Raw genomic sequence first — 16,380 nt, 5'->3', positions numbered from 1 at the left:
ATTTTGGTTATCTGACCATAATCTGTATCAAAAAACTACCACCATATACATCCCAATAAAGTGACCTGGTACTTATGAGAAAAAAAAAAACAATACCCCAATCAATAGTAATCTCAAAGGTTTGAAGATCACCACTATGGTGAAGATCACCCATGAAGACCTGAGGAATCCCATGGCATTTTCGACAGCCCTACTTATTAGAAAGTGTTTTCTTTGTGTAGAGCTGAAAACTACAATTTATTACCTAAGGTAAGTGGATTTTGTTTCTGGAAGACACTGTTCATATGCAAGCATTCCTGGGGATGGGGTGAATACATTAACACTTGGAGCTTAGTTGAGTTTCTCTGGTTTCTGATTGTCCCTTAGGGGAGTAGGTAGGACTGTGAAAGCGACATAGACCGGTTAAATTTTTTGATGTCATAAGGCTAAGTCAGAGGCAGGGAAAAGGGGAAGAAAAAGGGTGAAAAGAGAATTAGTAACATTTGAGGATATTGTGAAAATCCAGAGCTGCTCTTTTGGAAATGAAGACGTGGTGGCTAGGTGGCCCAGGCAGCAAGGATGCTGTATCTGAAGTCAGGAAGACCTGAGTTCAGATCCTATCACAGACATTTGCTAGCTGGTTTACCATGCACAAATCACTTTTCTTCAGTTTCCTTGTATGCAAAACTGGGACAATAATTGCACCTACCTCCCGGGGCTCTTATGAACATCAAATGAGATAACCTCTACAATCCTTTAAGTCCTTTATTAATGGCAACTTCTTATTTTCTGTACAAAAAAAAATGAATTTTCATAAAGAAAATCCTCTTTTCTTACTTGTCTTGTTAATATTATTAGGAAAGACTTTGTCCTTGCTTCCTGTTCGTGAAGAATTCTTAATTACCATTTTTGAGAGCAAATGCTGGTGTACTGGGGAAGCCACCAGTCCAAAGAAACCCTGCACTGGTTCCTTTAGAAAGGATGAAATTCCCACTCAATGACTGGTTTGATAAGTCCTAGTTTCCTTTAGAGTTTACAGGAATCTTTCGGTGGTCTTTGATAGGAAAATGGTGAGTGAACACTGAGTCACCCTGCTGTCCAGTCCTTTGCTGCTGTCAACAGAGACTGGTACCCGAAGGCCATCCCTACTAAATCAAAACTGATCTCAGATGCAGCCAATTGTGGACTAGACAGGTGAAGGAAGAATGGGTCCGTGTTGTGTGGCTTTCATCAGGCTGAATCACCTGGCTTATCCTGAGTCCTATCTCTAGGTTTCATAGCCTTGGAAGAAAGTAGAGAAAAAAGAATAAGTTGTTTGCTAATTAACCTCAGAGTATATAAATAGGGGTTCTGCTGCCCAATGTCCTGTGCAGGTGAGTTTCTTAATATAGAGCCCTGAGCGTTCCACTTTGGATTACTCTGCCTCCCTCCGTCCAATTGTGTTATGACATTTTGTGAAGAGGTTCACAAGTGACCAGAGGTTGTTGGTTAGAAGCTAATCTCTTACACTGGGGATTGGGGGTATATATCACTTACTCCAAACTTTGTTCATAGCCATTATGATTCATTCAGCAGCACAGGCCTATTCAGAGAAGCATTTTTTATCCATTTGGCTAGGTGGGGGCACTTGAGTTTCATTGATGGGGCATAGAAACATCTCAATAGAGAGATGGATGAAACACTTACTAAGTTCTTGTTCAACTCTGCGAGGATCCGTGCTATCAAGAAATACTGATGAGGAGGAGAAAACAGAAAAGAAGAGAGGAAGAGGCACAAAAAGGTCAAGAAAGAAGAAAAAGATAAGGAAAAGAAGGCAAAAGATAATGAAAAGGAAGGAGATAGTAGGAACTGGAGAGAGAGGAGGCAAGGATGCAAAAGTGTTGGAGAAAAGGGAGCAGAGGAAAAGGAATATGGTGATGAGACACAGATGAGGGGGAGGACTACGAGGAGTAAAAGCAGGAAGAGAGGATGAGAAGGAAGAGGAGGAGGAGGACAACCACACCATCTGCAGGGAAAGAAGAAGGTATGGCCAGGCAGCTCCTAGCAAGGGGAGGGGTTTTGTGGCCTTTGAGGGTCCCCCTCCCCTCCTGTTGGGAGTTTACCACTCAAGAAGCAGGATTGATTTGGTTTCTGGAGGTTTCCCAACCTGGCTTGGGACAGCCTTCCTTTAGTCCAGGAAGACCTTAGTCATCCCAGTTGGGAGTGGTAGTGACAGTCGCCTCTACCCTCTCAGTGTATCTGAGGTGCGCCAGACATCAACATGAGACACCCTTGGTGGTCATCAGATGGGTGAGTTATTGATCCCACCATGACCTCCCCTAGAGCTGGGGCCTAGATCTCAACTAGACTCAAAAACAACTTTCAGTCCCTGGGGTGGGGGAGTGGGAGGGGTGGAGCTATAGGAGGCTGGGTTGATAATGAGTGTAGGGGGAAAGTTAAAAGGGATAGGGTAGATTGTGAGGGGGATGTGAGGGAAGTCCTGGTGCCCTAACTTGGTTGGCTCATGGGCATTGAAACCTGCTTCAGTGTTATTTTGTTACACCCTGTTTTTCTATTTTAAATAAATTAACTATTTTCACCTTTACAGTGTAATTTTATAGAATTAATTATAAAAAGTAACTCACATACTGTCCCTCCCTTACCCCACTTGGGTTGAATGAAGTTACATTTTTATGTAACTTGGAAATTTTCAAAATCCTTTACACATATTATTAAATAATAAATATGGCTTAATCTTTAGAGGAAGAAATTCAAAGGACTTGGGTATTCACTAGAATAAGTTTCAGTAGATGTGAACCCTCAAGCAAGCTTAAAAGCTTGTGAGCTGCTAAGGGGTCACTTCCTGGTGTGCTTTTGTCTCTGGGATTTTATTTTTTCGTTGATAGTCGTGTGTGGAAAGCTCTCGCCCATAATCAAAACGTTCTGAATACTTTTTCCACACTCATATTTTTTCTGATTATACCAGGTGCTGTGCTGTGTGTCAACATGCAAATTGCTCATATAATATTGTTCATTTCGTTTAAACATTTGCATCCCTGTGCTCTGGAGATCCTGGGCTCCGTAACAAGGCCCAGTGCTTGGGCCGAACAGCTGGTTTGTGTAGCAGGTGTGTAGGCACCAAGAGGAAGATATGGTTGAGCAAGTCATGCTGTAGACATTTTGAGGAGAATGTCAAATGCAAGATGGGACATAGGAGTAAATAAAAAGAGTATTAGTTAAACTTTATTAAATGTTTCGCTAGGTACGCATTTCATCACCTACAATAATTGCTACTAATGAAAATGCTAGGGAATTATTCAACCCTTTACTACAATCAGAAGATGGCAAGAAAATACAATGACATCCTTCTGAGAGAAGAAAATATCCCAAATCACAAGAGAGGTCTGTTAATTGAATAAGCATCACCTTGACAGTTCTTGATTCAGGATCAGCAGCATTCTTTAGAGGGCATGACTCAAAGAGTTACTCTATGTACAGCAAGTGGTGATGTCAAACAACTTTTCCACCCTATAGTCTGTAATATGGTGACCGTAACACCCCCAGGAACCCAGCTTCCAAGGGAATAGGATAGAAGGGAATAGAAAATGAATCAGATAAATTGAATGAAAAGAAGATAGAGAAGATTTTGGATGCGTGAAGAATTTCAGAGACTAAATATCGGGAGGAAAAATTTAGGAAAAGTTTAGGAACAATTGAATATGAACTTGAGCTGATGGAACAAGAGGTAGACTCCATCTAATCAGGATTCCAGATGGAGAAGAATCCCGAAAACCATCTCAAAAGGAGGAAGAAATTTCAAAGAAATGCAGAAGATATATAAAATAAGAAAATGAAAGTGAAACACACCGATAAAGATAGAAGGAATGTTACAATTGGATGCGTCTGCCTATATGCTGCTTAGAGAACTCACAGAAATAATTGGATATGACTGTCTAGTTTTTACGTGGTTAAAAAGTAAAGTGAATCAACCATAAAGGAAATAGAGAACGTGGAGGGAAGAGTTGTGAAAGGAGTAAATCTCTAAGGAAAGTAAACTTATAAAAGGTGCTATGTGGTGATGCCATGGATAAGGTACTAGATTGGGAGTCAGTATGAACTGAGTACAAATTCTGCTCCAGGAAATGATTAGTGATGTGACCATGATCGAGTCACTTAAATTTCCATAGTCTCAGTTTCCTCATCTGAAAAACCATAACAATGCCTCCCACCTTCCATAGATTTTCAAAGGATCAAAAGTTTTTATATGTATAAAGTGTGTGCAAATATTAATTCTCTACATATATGCTATATGTAGTAGCAGTAGTAGTAATAGTAATAGTAATAGTAGTTATAGTAGTAGTGGTAGTAGTAGTAGTAGCAGCAGTAGTAGTAATAAAGGGGATATGCATGTAAAAGAAATATACCCATAAAGCAAGCAATAACGTCAATCTTATTAATGTAGTAAAGTAGTAATAAAACCAAAAAGCATAGAATCTTACTTTGGTCACAAGGAAGATCGAAACATACAAGAAGAAGAAGACAACAAAGTCAAAACTCCTACATCCAAAGTTTGTAAGAAAAATATGAATTGGTCACAGGCCCTGGAAGTCGTGAAACAGGATTTTGAAAATCAAGTAACAGAAGAAGAGGAAAAATTGGGAAGAGAAATGAGAATGATGGAAGAAAATCATATAAAATGGGTCAACAGCTTGCTATACCCACCACCAAAAAATAATGAAGAAAATTACACCTTAAAATACCCAAATGGCAAAAGAGATCCAAAAAGCAAATGAAGACAGGACTGCCTTAAAAATCAGAATTGAGAAAATGGAAAAGGAGGTCCAAAAGCTCTCTGATGAAAATAATTGCTTAAAAATTAGAATGGAGCAGATCGAAGCTAACGACTTTATGAAACATCAAGAAACTATAAAACAAAACTAAAAGAATGAAAAAATAGAAAACAATGTTAAATATCTCACTGGAATAACAAAGAACCTGTAAAATAGTTCCAACAGACACAATTTAAAATTTTTTGGACTACCTAAAAGCCATGATCAGAAAAAAAAAGAATAAACTAGGCATCATCTTTCAAGAAATTATCAAGGGAGACTGCCCTGATATTCTAGAATCGCAGGGTAAAATAGACATTGAAAAAAATCTTCACATCACCTTCTTAAAGAGATTTCATAAGAAAAACTTCTAGGAATATTGTAGTCAATTTCCAGCATTCCCAGGTCAAGGAAAAAAATGTTGCAAGCAGTCATAAAGAAACAATTGGAGTATTGTGGAAATACAAGCAGGATAACACAAGATCTAGCAGAGATGCTATAATGTCCAAGCTGCCAGATTTGTCTTGTCCTGATTTTATTTCCACAGTACTGGAATAGTATATTCCAGAGGTCAGAGGAACTCTAGACGTCAAACCAAGTAATTCCTGGGGGGAAAATGTACATTCAGTAAAACAGAAGCCTTTCAAGCCTTCTTTATGAAAAGACCAGAGCTGAATAGAAAACTTGATTTTCAAGTACCAAAATCTAAAGAATGAAAAGGTAGAGAGGAAAGAGAAATCATAAGGGACTTATGAAAGTTGAAGTGTTTATATTCCTACATGGAAAGTTATTTGTAACCCTTGAGAGTTTTCTCAGTATTAGGATAGTTGGAGGGAAAATTGTATGATATTGTATATATGTACATACACATATCTGTATGTATGTGTATGTGTGGTGTGTGTGTATATGTCCATATGTATATACACATACACACATGTACGTATGTACACATGTATATGTATATAGCCATCAGATCAAAACGCAAGTGAGAACATATTAGCCATTACAAGACCAATGCAGAACCTGTGCAACCATGTATCGAACAGTGTATCCAATGTATTCCCATACCAAGCAGAAAACATGCCGAATGACAAGAAATCAGTTATTCTGGAACATCACAAGTGTGAGCTGCCCCTCCACATGGAACGCAGACCATACTTTCCCTACAAGTTTGCCCTTTAGGTGGGATCCTTACACATCCCTCCTATGCGCATTCATGCTGTGTCTATATATAAGAGTATATGCCCTGGTTTTATTGGGGGGAGTGTTATGATTTGTCTTTCCATGTGATTTAATTTAATAACTTTCCCTTGAAATACTCATGTCTTCAGGGAAGTCCCACAACCTGAACATTGCAGTCCTGCACTACCAAACACAGGATTCCATTTCCCTTTGCTCCTCCTTCCTCTGCCCTTCCTCCCTGCAACTTCTCTCTCTACACCTTTATCCCCACCCTGCCCTCTTTCAGTATCCTCTGAGTTCCCTTGAAGTTAGTCACCAGTTTTCTCCTTACAGACCAAAGAGACAGCGGTGCCATTGGTGACTCCTGAGTGCTCAGTGCTTTGATTTTCAGATGGGTCACCCTGTGCTGTAAAGACAGGAGGTGGAGTCTGGAGTGAACTGGGCTACGTCATCCCCAGGGGAGGCTGTGCAGGCACTGGCTGGTGAAAAGAGTCTTGACTTAAGCTCACTTCTGCCCTTAGATAGCACATTCACAGTTACTATCCTGCCTGGGGGCTCACCATGGAGTCAGTATCCTAAACAAATAACTCTTAAGTTATGAAACACAGAGGCATCTCTGCAGAACTGCTCTGCCGGGGATCCAGAGATCAGGACTCAAACCACCTATCATTTACTTGGAGCAAGATTGACTTTTGTCTTTCTTCCTAGTGACCTGGAAGGATTAGGATCTGATTTTGCCAAAGGTTGATAGATGTGCCGATTTAGGGGAACTGAGATTTCAGCTGTGTGACAGATATAGAGCTGTCATTGGCATTTCAAAAAAAAAAAAAAACACTAAAAGAAAGTATACTGTGTAATTGTGGCTTCAGCTGAGAAAACCTCTGATAGAACCAAACCGCTGCGCCTTATAAAACCAGGGCATATTCTCTTGCAGACACATACCATGAATTGGAAGAGGACATATGGGTAGGGATCCCACCTAAAGGGCAACTTGTGGGGAACAACAGAGATCATTGTTGAGGTCTTCAGCCCATGATGGAGTTGTGTTAAGAAATCCTGGTGTGACAGGACCACACATGATAACAGACCCATAGAAAGCCATCCAATTACAAGAAGGTGGAGATTTATGCAACTTCAGAGTCTACAAGTTTACCCAGGGTAACAGCTAGATCCCCACAAAGACAAAAAATACCTTGGAACCACATATTGGCCATTGAGGACATAGCAGACTTCTTTGTGGACAGTATCAAAGCAGGGGTGGAGAGTGGACCAAGACAGCCTTGAAGTAAAGAGAACCCCCCATCAGTTGCAGAGAAATGGTCAGGGCAAGGCGATGGTTCAGAGGAGAAAGTCTCCCATGAAGATGCAACTAGGTATTGCTGCCCATTACCCAGGGTAGATGGGATAAAATTAAAGGAAAGCAGAAAAAAAGACAGAGCTGCCCAATTATTATGCTTTTTTCTTTGCTTGTAAAACCTTTGAAGAAGAAAGGACAGAATGAAAATTGCTAATTAGCAAATTAGTACAAATTAGATAATATTTAATATATATTCATAAATTTCTACAAATTTATTTCATTAGTGAATTAAGTAAGGAAATCAAAGATATCCTTGATAAATTCAGATCATGGAGCCTAAGAAAATTACCTCCCTGGGAAGTGACAGAATTGCTGGGTGAGATTTTTGGACCACTCTTGATGATATTTGCAAGACTGTTTAGCATAGGAAGGCCTTGAGAAGAATAACTACTGTCTCGATTGTCTTTACAAAAGGATAAAAAAGAATGGAAAAGATCGTGACTGGCCTCAAATATTGGCTAAATTTAATAAGATTACTTTCAAGATTGTAAGTCTTACACTTGGTTTTGTGAAATAAACTGCTGAGGTAGTATGTCATTAGCAGTTTGCCTGGAGAAAGATCTGAGAGTATTAGTGAACTTGTAATGTCAAGAATGGTAAAGCTTCTGGAATAAGGAGGTGATGGTCCCCTGGTGAAAGCCCAAATAGAGTCTAGTGTTCATTCCTGAACCCCACATTTTCAGAAGGGCATGGATTAGCTGGACGGTATCCAGACATATGCAGTTTCTATAATAAATAGCTTGGGGCACATGCTGCCTTGAGATTGGTTGAACAATTGGTTGAGTTGTTTATCCTGGCAAGATAAGACCACGGAGTAACAGAATAACTCTCTTTAAGTACTTGAAAGGCCCAACTAATGGAAGAGAAATTTAATTTGTTCTGTTTGACGCTCAAGGACAGACATGGAAGCAATGTATACATGAAGCCTATATTTCAGTTTGTTCTAAAGAAAAATGCTCAAGCAGTTAGAGCTATCCAAAAGCGGGATGACTGCCATTGAGAGTAGTGCAAGGTCTTATTGAAAGTCTTGAAGCAGAGGCTGACAGTTAAGTTGCGATTGTCACCCTTTATCAAGTATGTAGTTTGAATTAAATGCTCACTGGGTTTCTTTTCAACTCTGATATTCACCGCTTCTCCTTTGACAATCACTGTTCATGAAAACGAGCCTGTCAACGCAATATTTTTAGAAGTTCATTAAAGGAAAATATGGTCAGGTTCAGGGGTCAACCTGCCTTTTCCAAGGCAACTTTGACTCAGTTAGCATATGTCGTTGAAGTAAAACCACATTGGCAGAGAACTGAGGTGGAGAAACATGGCAGGTTTTTCTAAATGCTCAGGTGACTAGCTTTTGATCTTGTGTAATTCCTGTAAATTAAGCATCACAAAATTGTATTCTTGGAATACTTGCAGGAATGAGATGGAGAATGTGAGGGTTTTTCTGGAGAATATTGAAGAATCTCTGCTTAGTTCATCAGTTCTTGTGTGCATGAGGGAGAAGGTACTTCTGACTGTGTTACATGTGAAAAGGCTGTTTCATGAGTTGGTAGTCAGAGATGAGTGACTGTTTAGTAGATAAATTTATTGCTCCAAAGAGTTGCCATTTCATTATCAATGGATGCCATCACATGGTAGAGGTGAAACTCACTAGTTTACTTAACATAGAAAAACTGTTGAATTGGCATTCAGGGACTCTTCCCCACTTATTAGCAGCAAATGCTTAATAGGTGCCTCTTTTGATAAGTCAGAGGGGACTGCAAAGAAATGACAAAAGAAACAATACACAAATTGGACATATTTCAAGCAAACTTTAGTGGGATGTAATTTGAGGATTAGCCCTTGGTCTCCTACAGATAGGAACTTGGCTCTCAAAGTACTTTAGATTCAGGGTATGTGGCTCTAGGTCTGAGAGGGTGTCTGGCATTAGACACACTGCTGATCCCAAGTGGTAAAAGCGCTAATGGCACACAGGAAAATCCCTGAAGCTTGCAGCAGTCTAATGGTGGGGCTTGGTTCTTTTCCTATATGTAGAAATAATAACAACACTGATGACGATATTCATAACTTACATTTCTGTAGAATTAACTATGTGCCAGGCACAACTCTAAGCACTTCAAGAGCAATTTACTACTACTTCGTTTGTTTCTCACAACTGTAGATGATATAAGGAAAAATTACTTGTGCAGGGTCACCACATCAGACAAGGACAAAACGGGAGGGCCTTGGAAATATGTTAATGTTAAGTAGGAATGGTGACATTTAATTTTAGAAGTGGTCAATTCGTGAATATATATTCATGTTACAATTTAGGATTCCCTCGGTAACATCCAGCGGAGGCAGTATAACAGACTGGTCTCTGGAGAAAGAAAATCTGAGTTCATATTCTGCCAATAAAATGCACTAGACAGTTAATATCACCTTTCAGTCCTCTGGGCAATATTGTACGACCATATGTTGCAAGATAATTACTGATCCCCTGAATGGTAGAAGTTTTCTCACTGGGCATTGCCTAAACAGCTACCATGAACCAAATCCAGACACAAGCAAAAGGCAGCCTCATAACTTTGAGAACTCCCATAATAAACAGTCAAATAATGAGTAGCATATCTTTATTTTTATATATTCATATACATATACCTTACTAAAATACAAGATTTTTCTGACTAAAATCATAGAAATAACAAGGTATTTAAATATATGTATGAGTACATACACATCTATGAAATTCATTGGTTCAGTACCTGGCAATGAATTTATTTACCTCTAACTAATTCTAGTAAATGTTTGCGAGTGTGTTTATGAGAACACCAATTTTTTCCCCCACACTTCGGATTAAGTACCACCATGTGCTAGACACTATGTTAATCACTTAACTAATATTGCTCAAAACTGTAGGAGATAGGTATTATTATTTTCATTTTCCTGTGTCTTGCCCAGGACACAGCAGTAAAGTGCCAGAGGCCTGGTTTGAACTTAGATATTCTAGACTCCAGACCAGCTATCACCTAGTTGCCCTCATTTAATAGAAAAGTAATTTTTACAGATAAGAAGGAAAGATCTCTGTTACAAAGCAAAATAAAAAGCACAGTGATGAGGGTTGTTGTTTTCTTTCCCTTTGGCCAGAAATGGGTGGAGAGAGATATTTCGCTGTTATATTCATCAATTAACTTGGGAAAAAGAAAAGAAAAGTACATAATGAGGGAACCTCTTTAACTAAAGATACACACAGGAGCACAAAGACTGCTTTATATAAGTTAGGATGATAAAATTATATGTTTTAATAAATATCCATTCTTGGTTCTTACTGACAAGGGAACTCAGATTTTGTAATGAAAGCAATCTCCCCCTATACCATTTTAGAAGTTTTCTTAGGAAAGAGAAGGGATCATTGCTGAATATCTCTCCTGACAGAAGGTCCCCTTGCACCGACAGAGTGAGCTGAGTTTAGCAACGGAATATTTATATGAATGAGAGAAAAGAAACAGAATATAACATATGCTTTTGACTTCTGGTTTGGAAAAGGCTAGGTGGGCCTACAGAGTGAAGGGTAGGGGACATTATGACCAAATATCTATTTGAAGACTAATACATTAACTAGGGAAACTTTTGTCATTACTTCAGAATCTCTTGTCTTGTCTTTGAATTGGGGTTGAGAATTTAAATCCATGCACAGAAAATATGCATATACACACACATGTAGGAGACATGCATATTTGTGTATGTGTGTATGTTTATATGTAGATAGAGATAGATACAGATATAGGTACAGATTAGATATGGATATGGACATTAATATAGATAAAGATTTCAGGCACAGATTTTCTATGGATGGGGATATGAATGTATGAATATATCAATACACATACAGATATCATATAGACAGATAAAGACATAAATATAGGTACAAACATGTATACAGATGTGATATCGATATGGACATGAATATAGATATAGATAAAGATAGGTATAGCTACAGATGCAGATTGGAGATATATATTTGGAAATAAGAACATATAGAAATGAGAGAGATATGGATATAAATATGCATATGAATATAGATACACTGATACAGATATGTAAATACAGATTAGAGGAATGGATATCAATATAGATATAGACAAATATACCTACAGATAAAGATTGAATATTGATATCGAAATAAAAATAAGCAGATCAGACAGGGATATAGCTATAGATGTAGATACAGATATATATATATATATATACATATATATACACACATACACAGTATAGATATGGAGATAGATATAGACACAGATACAAATTACATATAGATAGGGATATGAATATATATCTGCATATATATATACACATATATATAGATAGATATACACATAATCTAAGTATTGAAAGAGCTAGGTAATAGGGTAAATAGAGGAAAAAACATTAACACCAAAGCCTTTCAATGCCAATGTCCCAAAGGAAAACACCAAACCTCCTCTAAGTGTGTAGGTACTGAAGGTTATGTGTCTAGCCCCGTCCCAAGCCTCAGCTTCAGGAGAACACGGTACGTTAGTAACTTGTTCTTCTGCTGACCACTAAAGGTGGCTCACCTTGCTGTCTGGCTCACCTTTGCTGATCACCTCAGATACACGGAGGGATTGGGGCTTCTCTCACCACTACTCCCAACTAGGATGGCGGGGTGTTCTTGGACAGAAGGAAGGTGGTACAAGCACTTCTCAAGCCAGGGGAATCAGGAATCAGCGACCTCTGGGAACTGAGTCAGTCCCGCTGCCTGGGTGTTATTCTCCTGGCCTCAGCAAGAGGGGAGGAGGATTCTCAAAGGCCATCAAATCCTAAACTCCAAGAGGCCTCTGCTGGGATGCCAAAGGCCATGCCATTGTCTTCCCCTGCTTTAACCTCCTCCTCCAAAAATTCCCAGCATCCTTCTAAAACTCCTTCTCGATCATCTTGGAGATGGAGCACACCAAGGGAGGACTGTGAGTGCAAGGCAGGGGCCAGGTAACCCAGGCTCTTTCCCTCTCCTATTATCCCGAAGGCTCTAAAGGCAGAGGGCATCTTTTGATTTTGGGAGCAACCAATCTGGACTTAGTTTTCAGAAGGAAGTGACTACATAACAAGGTGCTTACAGCAATCTGGGGCAGAACTTTTGGGACACCACAGAGACGCCTGTCTTTCTGGGATCTAGGTGGGGATGGTGGTCTCTGACCCCTGTGCTGCTCCAAGTCTCCTCTTCACCACAGAAGGGAAGTGTGGAGCTGGGATCACAATGAAAAGGGGTAACTGGAACTGCGTGATACCAAGAGAGTGGAAGCCCCGAAACTCATGGAAGTCCTCAGCAAGGAAGTGATCTTGTCTGCTGCTTGTGGGAGGAACCACACTCTATCTTTGACAGAAATTGGCTGTGTGTTTGCATTTGCAGAGAATAAGTTGGGGCAACTTGGCCTTGGTTACCAGATTAATGCCATCCCCAGTCCTGCATAGATAGGTTACAATGGCCAGCCCAATACCAAAATGACTTGTGGGGCTGGATTCAGAATGATAATGGATTGTAAACGAAACCTCTACTCCTTTGGGTGCCCTGAATGTGGTCGGCTGGGACACAATTCTGACTGGAAATTCATTGCCCAGCCTCAGAGGATAGAATATGAGTGTAATCTGGTCCCCTGCTAGTTCTCATCTTCACTGAGAAGACAAAAGATGGACAGATTTTGCCAGTCGCCAGTGTCGTTGTCTGAAATGTTGCCTGTGGCACCAATCACACTCTGGTTCTTTTCTCTTAGAAATGTGTTTTCTCTTGGGCATTTGAAGGGGATGGCTGACTGAGCCACACAGAGTAGAAGGATAGTATGACCCCTCCTCTGGTGAAGCTGTTCAATTTCCTGGGCCAGGAGGCTACCCCTGCCCCTTCGAAATCACTGAAGTTGGTAGCCTGTTTTTCTGGGGTGCTACCAACACTTCTCTGGAGTTCACCATGTATCTCAAAGCTGTTCAGGGCCTCCGTGACTGGACAATGACAAGCTTAGCTTGTGGTAAGTGTAGTATTACAATGGCTGCAGATGAGAGCACCATCACCTGGAGCCTGTCTCCAACGTGTGGTGCATTGGGCTACTGCTATCACAAGCCCAAGTCTTCCACAGCTGCCCAAAAAGTGAAAACCCTGGATGGCATTTACACAGAGCAGGTTGCCATAGGCTACTTACACTCCTTGGTGAAGGAGAGGGACCAGAGCAAGAATGAAAAAGAAAAGAAAAAATGACTCCCTGAGTATAATCCCCACACCTTCTCCTGATGCTGGGAGCAGCAAAGCTGCCAGCAGGCTGTCCAGGCCCCTCCAGACAGTCCACCTTGACAGTGTTCCCTGGAACACAAAGAAGGGAAATGAGAAGAGATTACTCAGTGAAAAGGTCTCCTGAAGCTCCTATTTATTAGTCTTCCTGAGGTTCTGTTTTATAAACATATTCTATGTTAACTACTTTTTTACTGTACGATCCTCAAAGTTTATCGCTTCCTTTCTCTCTTTTCTCCCTTCCTCTACTCTAAATGTTCAATTAAAATATTTGCTCTTCGTTGTGGACTTAGCATTCCTAAAAACAAACAAACAAACAAACAAACAAAAAAGGAACCTAAAAAAATCACAAACCCTATTCTTCCAAGAGCATCCTTGTAAAATTTCCACTTCCAAGAACGTCATTATAAAAAACAGCACCTTCTTTCCAAACGCATCCTCTTGCTCCAAAAGGAAACCGATTCCAGAGAGGCTCTTTGCTGCTAAATACAGGTATTCATGAAAGATACGCTTTCGTATTGACTCCAGCAATGACATTTTGCAGGGCTAGCTATTGTGCTAATAGCTTAAGAACTGAATTTTTATCTAATTTCCTAAGTAGTAAGTTTTATCTAGAATAGGGATTTAACCATTAAAATAATATTAGCCTTTCTAAAGCTTTAAAACCAAGAACTGACTTAAACCAAAATACGTGGCTGCCACTATCCTGTGACGTTGAACAGATGCTGAAAGATCATTCAGATCAAAATCTATGCTCCTGTTGGCCAGCTAAACGATTTCAATCTTTCATTTTTCGTGAGCCTCAGAATCAATATTGGATGAAACACCCAAAGTTCCTCCGAAATAATTCATATAACTCATCAACAAAAAAGACTCTTCAAGAATTCTCTCAATCAGGCAGAAACGCAGGGAAGGCGGAGTCGCTAAGGTTTCCTGCTTCATCGCTGCTTGTACGGAATCCGCTGCCCGGAATTCCTGGCCAGAGCTGCCCTTGTTCACGTTCATTTCTACTAAGCAACACTTCTTCCATCCTCCTGTTACCGCTGCAGCCACCTGCTCAGCGGCCCTAGGCCCGCGTCCTCCCTTCCCTCCGCCGCCACCCAAGCATCAGCCCGAGTCTCACCCCCAGCCCCTGCACAGCCTCTGCCGCCGCCATGACAACATGCTCCCCCTCTCATGTGCAGCAGACTTACCACGAGGACTCTGAAGCGCCAGATCCACCTGTACCTCAACGCCTCCTATGTTTACCTCTCCATGTCTTACTGCTTTTACCTAGATGATGCAGCGTTGAAGAACTTTGTCAAGTACTTTCTCCACCAGTCCCACTAGGAGAGGGAGCATGCTGAGAAGCTGATGAAACTTCGGAACCAGCGTGGTGGCCGCATCTTCCTACAAGACATCAAGAAGTAACACCGAGATGACTGCGAGAGTGGGCTGAATGCAGTGGAGTGTGTCCTGCCCCTGGAAAAAAGTCACTCAGTCGTTACTGAAATTGCACAAGCTGACAAATAACAGAAATGACCCCCATTTAAATGGTTTCATCAAAACCCACTACCTGGACCAACAGGTAAAGTCCATCAGACACCTGAGTGATCACGTAACCAACCTGTACAATATGGGAGCCTTGGTTTCTGACATAGAGGAATATCTTTTTTGAGAAGTACACCTTTGGAGACAGTGAGAATGAGAGCTAAGCCACACCTGGCTTACCCCGCACCTGGGAACTGCAGCCTTGACTCCTACTGTCTTTCAGTGCATGCATATTTGGGTTATCTGACCATAATCTGTATTAAAAAACTGGCACCATTTACATCCCAATAAAGTGACTGGGCACTGATGAAAAAAAATCAAACACACTAATACCCCCAATGAATGCTTATCTCAATCTTTTGAAGATCGCAACTATAGTGAAGATCCCCCACGATGATCTGAGGAATCCCATTCCATTTTGAACAGCCCTCAATATTAGAAAGTCTTTTCTTTCCATGGAGTTAAAAACTCTCTACAATTTATTCCCTAAGGTAAGTGGATTTTGATTCAGGAAGATCCTGTTTATATGCAAGCATGTGTGGGAAGGGGGTGAATACATTAACACTTGGAGCTTAGTTGAGTTTTTCTGGTTCCTGCTTGTCCCTTAGGGGAATAGAGAAGGTTGTGAATAGGATGTAGGCTTGTTACGTGAAAAGGCTAGGTTAGAGGGAGGGAGAAGGAGAAGAAAAAGAGAGGAAAGAGGATAAATAACATCTGAGGATATTGTGAAAATCCAGTGCTGCTCTGTTGGAAAAGAAGGCATGATGGCCCAGCAGGTAAGGGTGCTGAGCCTAGAATCAGGAAGACCTGAGTTCAAATCCTGCTGGGTTACACTGGCAAATCACTTAACTTCAGTTTCCTTGTATGTCAAATTGGGCAAGAGTTGCATCTACCTCACAGGGATCTTGTGAACATCAAATGAGATAACCTGTACAGTGCGCTTTGAGTTCCTTTAAGCCCTATATAAATGACAACTTATTTTTTTCTGTAGACAAAATGAATTTTACTAAGTTAAATCCACTTTTTTCGTTTGCTTATTTGTCTTATTAACATCATTCAGGAACACATTTTTCTTGATTGCAGTACACAAAGAATTCTAAATTAATACCTTTGTGAGCAAACAGGAGTGTGCTAGGGAAGCCACCTTTTTGAAGACACCCTGCATTAGAAAGGAGGAAATTCCCACTAAATGGCTGGTTTGATAAGTCCTAGTTTCTTTCAGAGTTTAAAGAATCTTTGGGGGGGGGGGGGTTGTT

At 40.4% G+C, this 16,380-nt stretch overlaps 1 pseudogene; it reads left to right on the top strand.

The window, feature by feature from the left end:
- Window positions 1-14,748: 14,748 nt before the first annotated feature.
- On the top strand, window positions 14,749-15,288 carry LOC140522562 (ferritin heavy chain-like; annotated as a pseudogene).
- The last annotated feature ends 1,092 nt before the right edge of the window (window positions 15,289-16,380 follow it).

This window comes from Notamacropus eugenii, chromosome 2, assembly GCF_028372415.1.
Source record: "Notamacropus eugenii isolate mMacEug1 chromosome 2, mMacEug1.pri_v2, whole genome shotgun sequence".
Taxonomy (NCBI): Eukaryota; Metazoa; Chordata; class Mammalia; order Diprotodontia; family Macropodidae; genus Notamacropus; species Notamacropus eugenii.
This window is presented reverse-complemented; position numbering and strand designations above follow the sequence as displayed.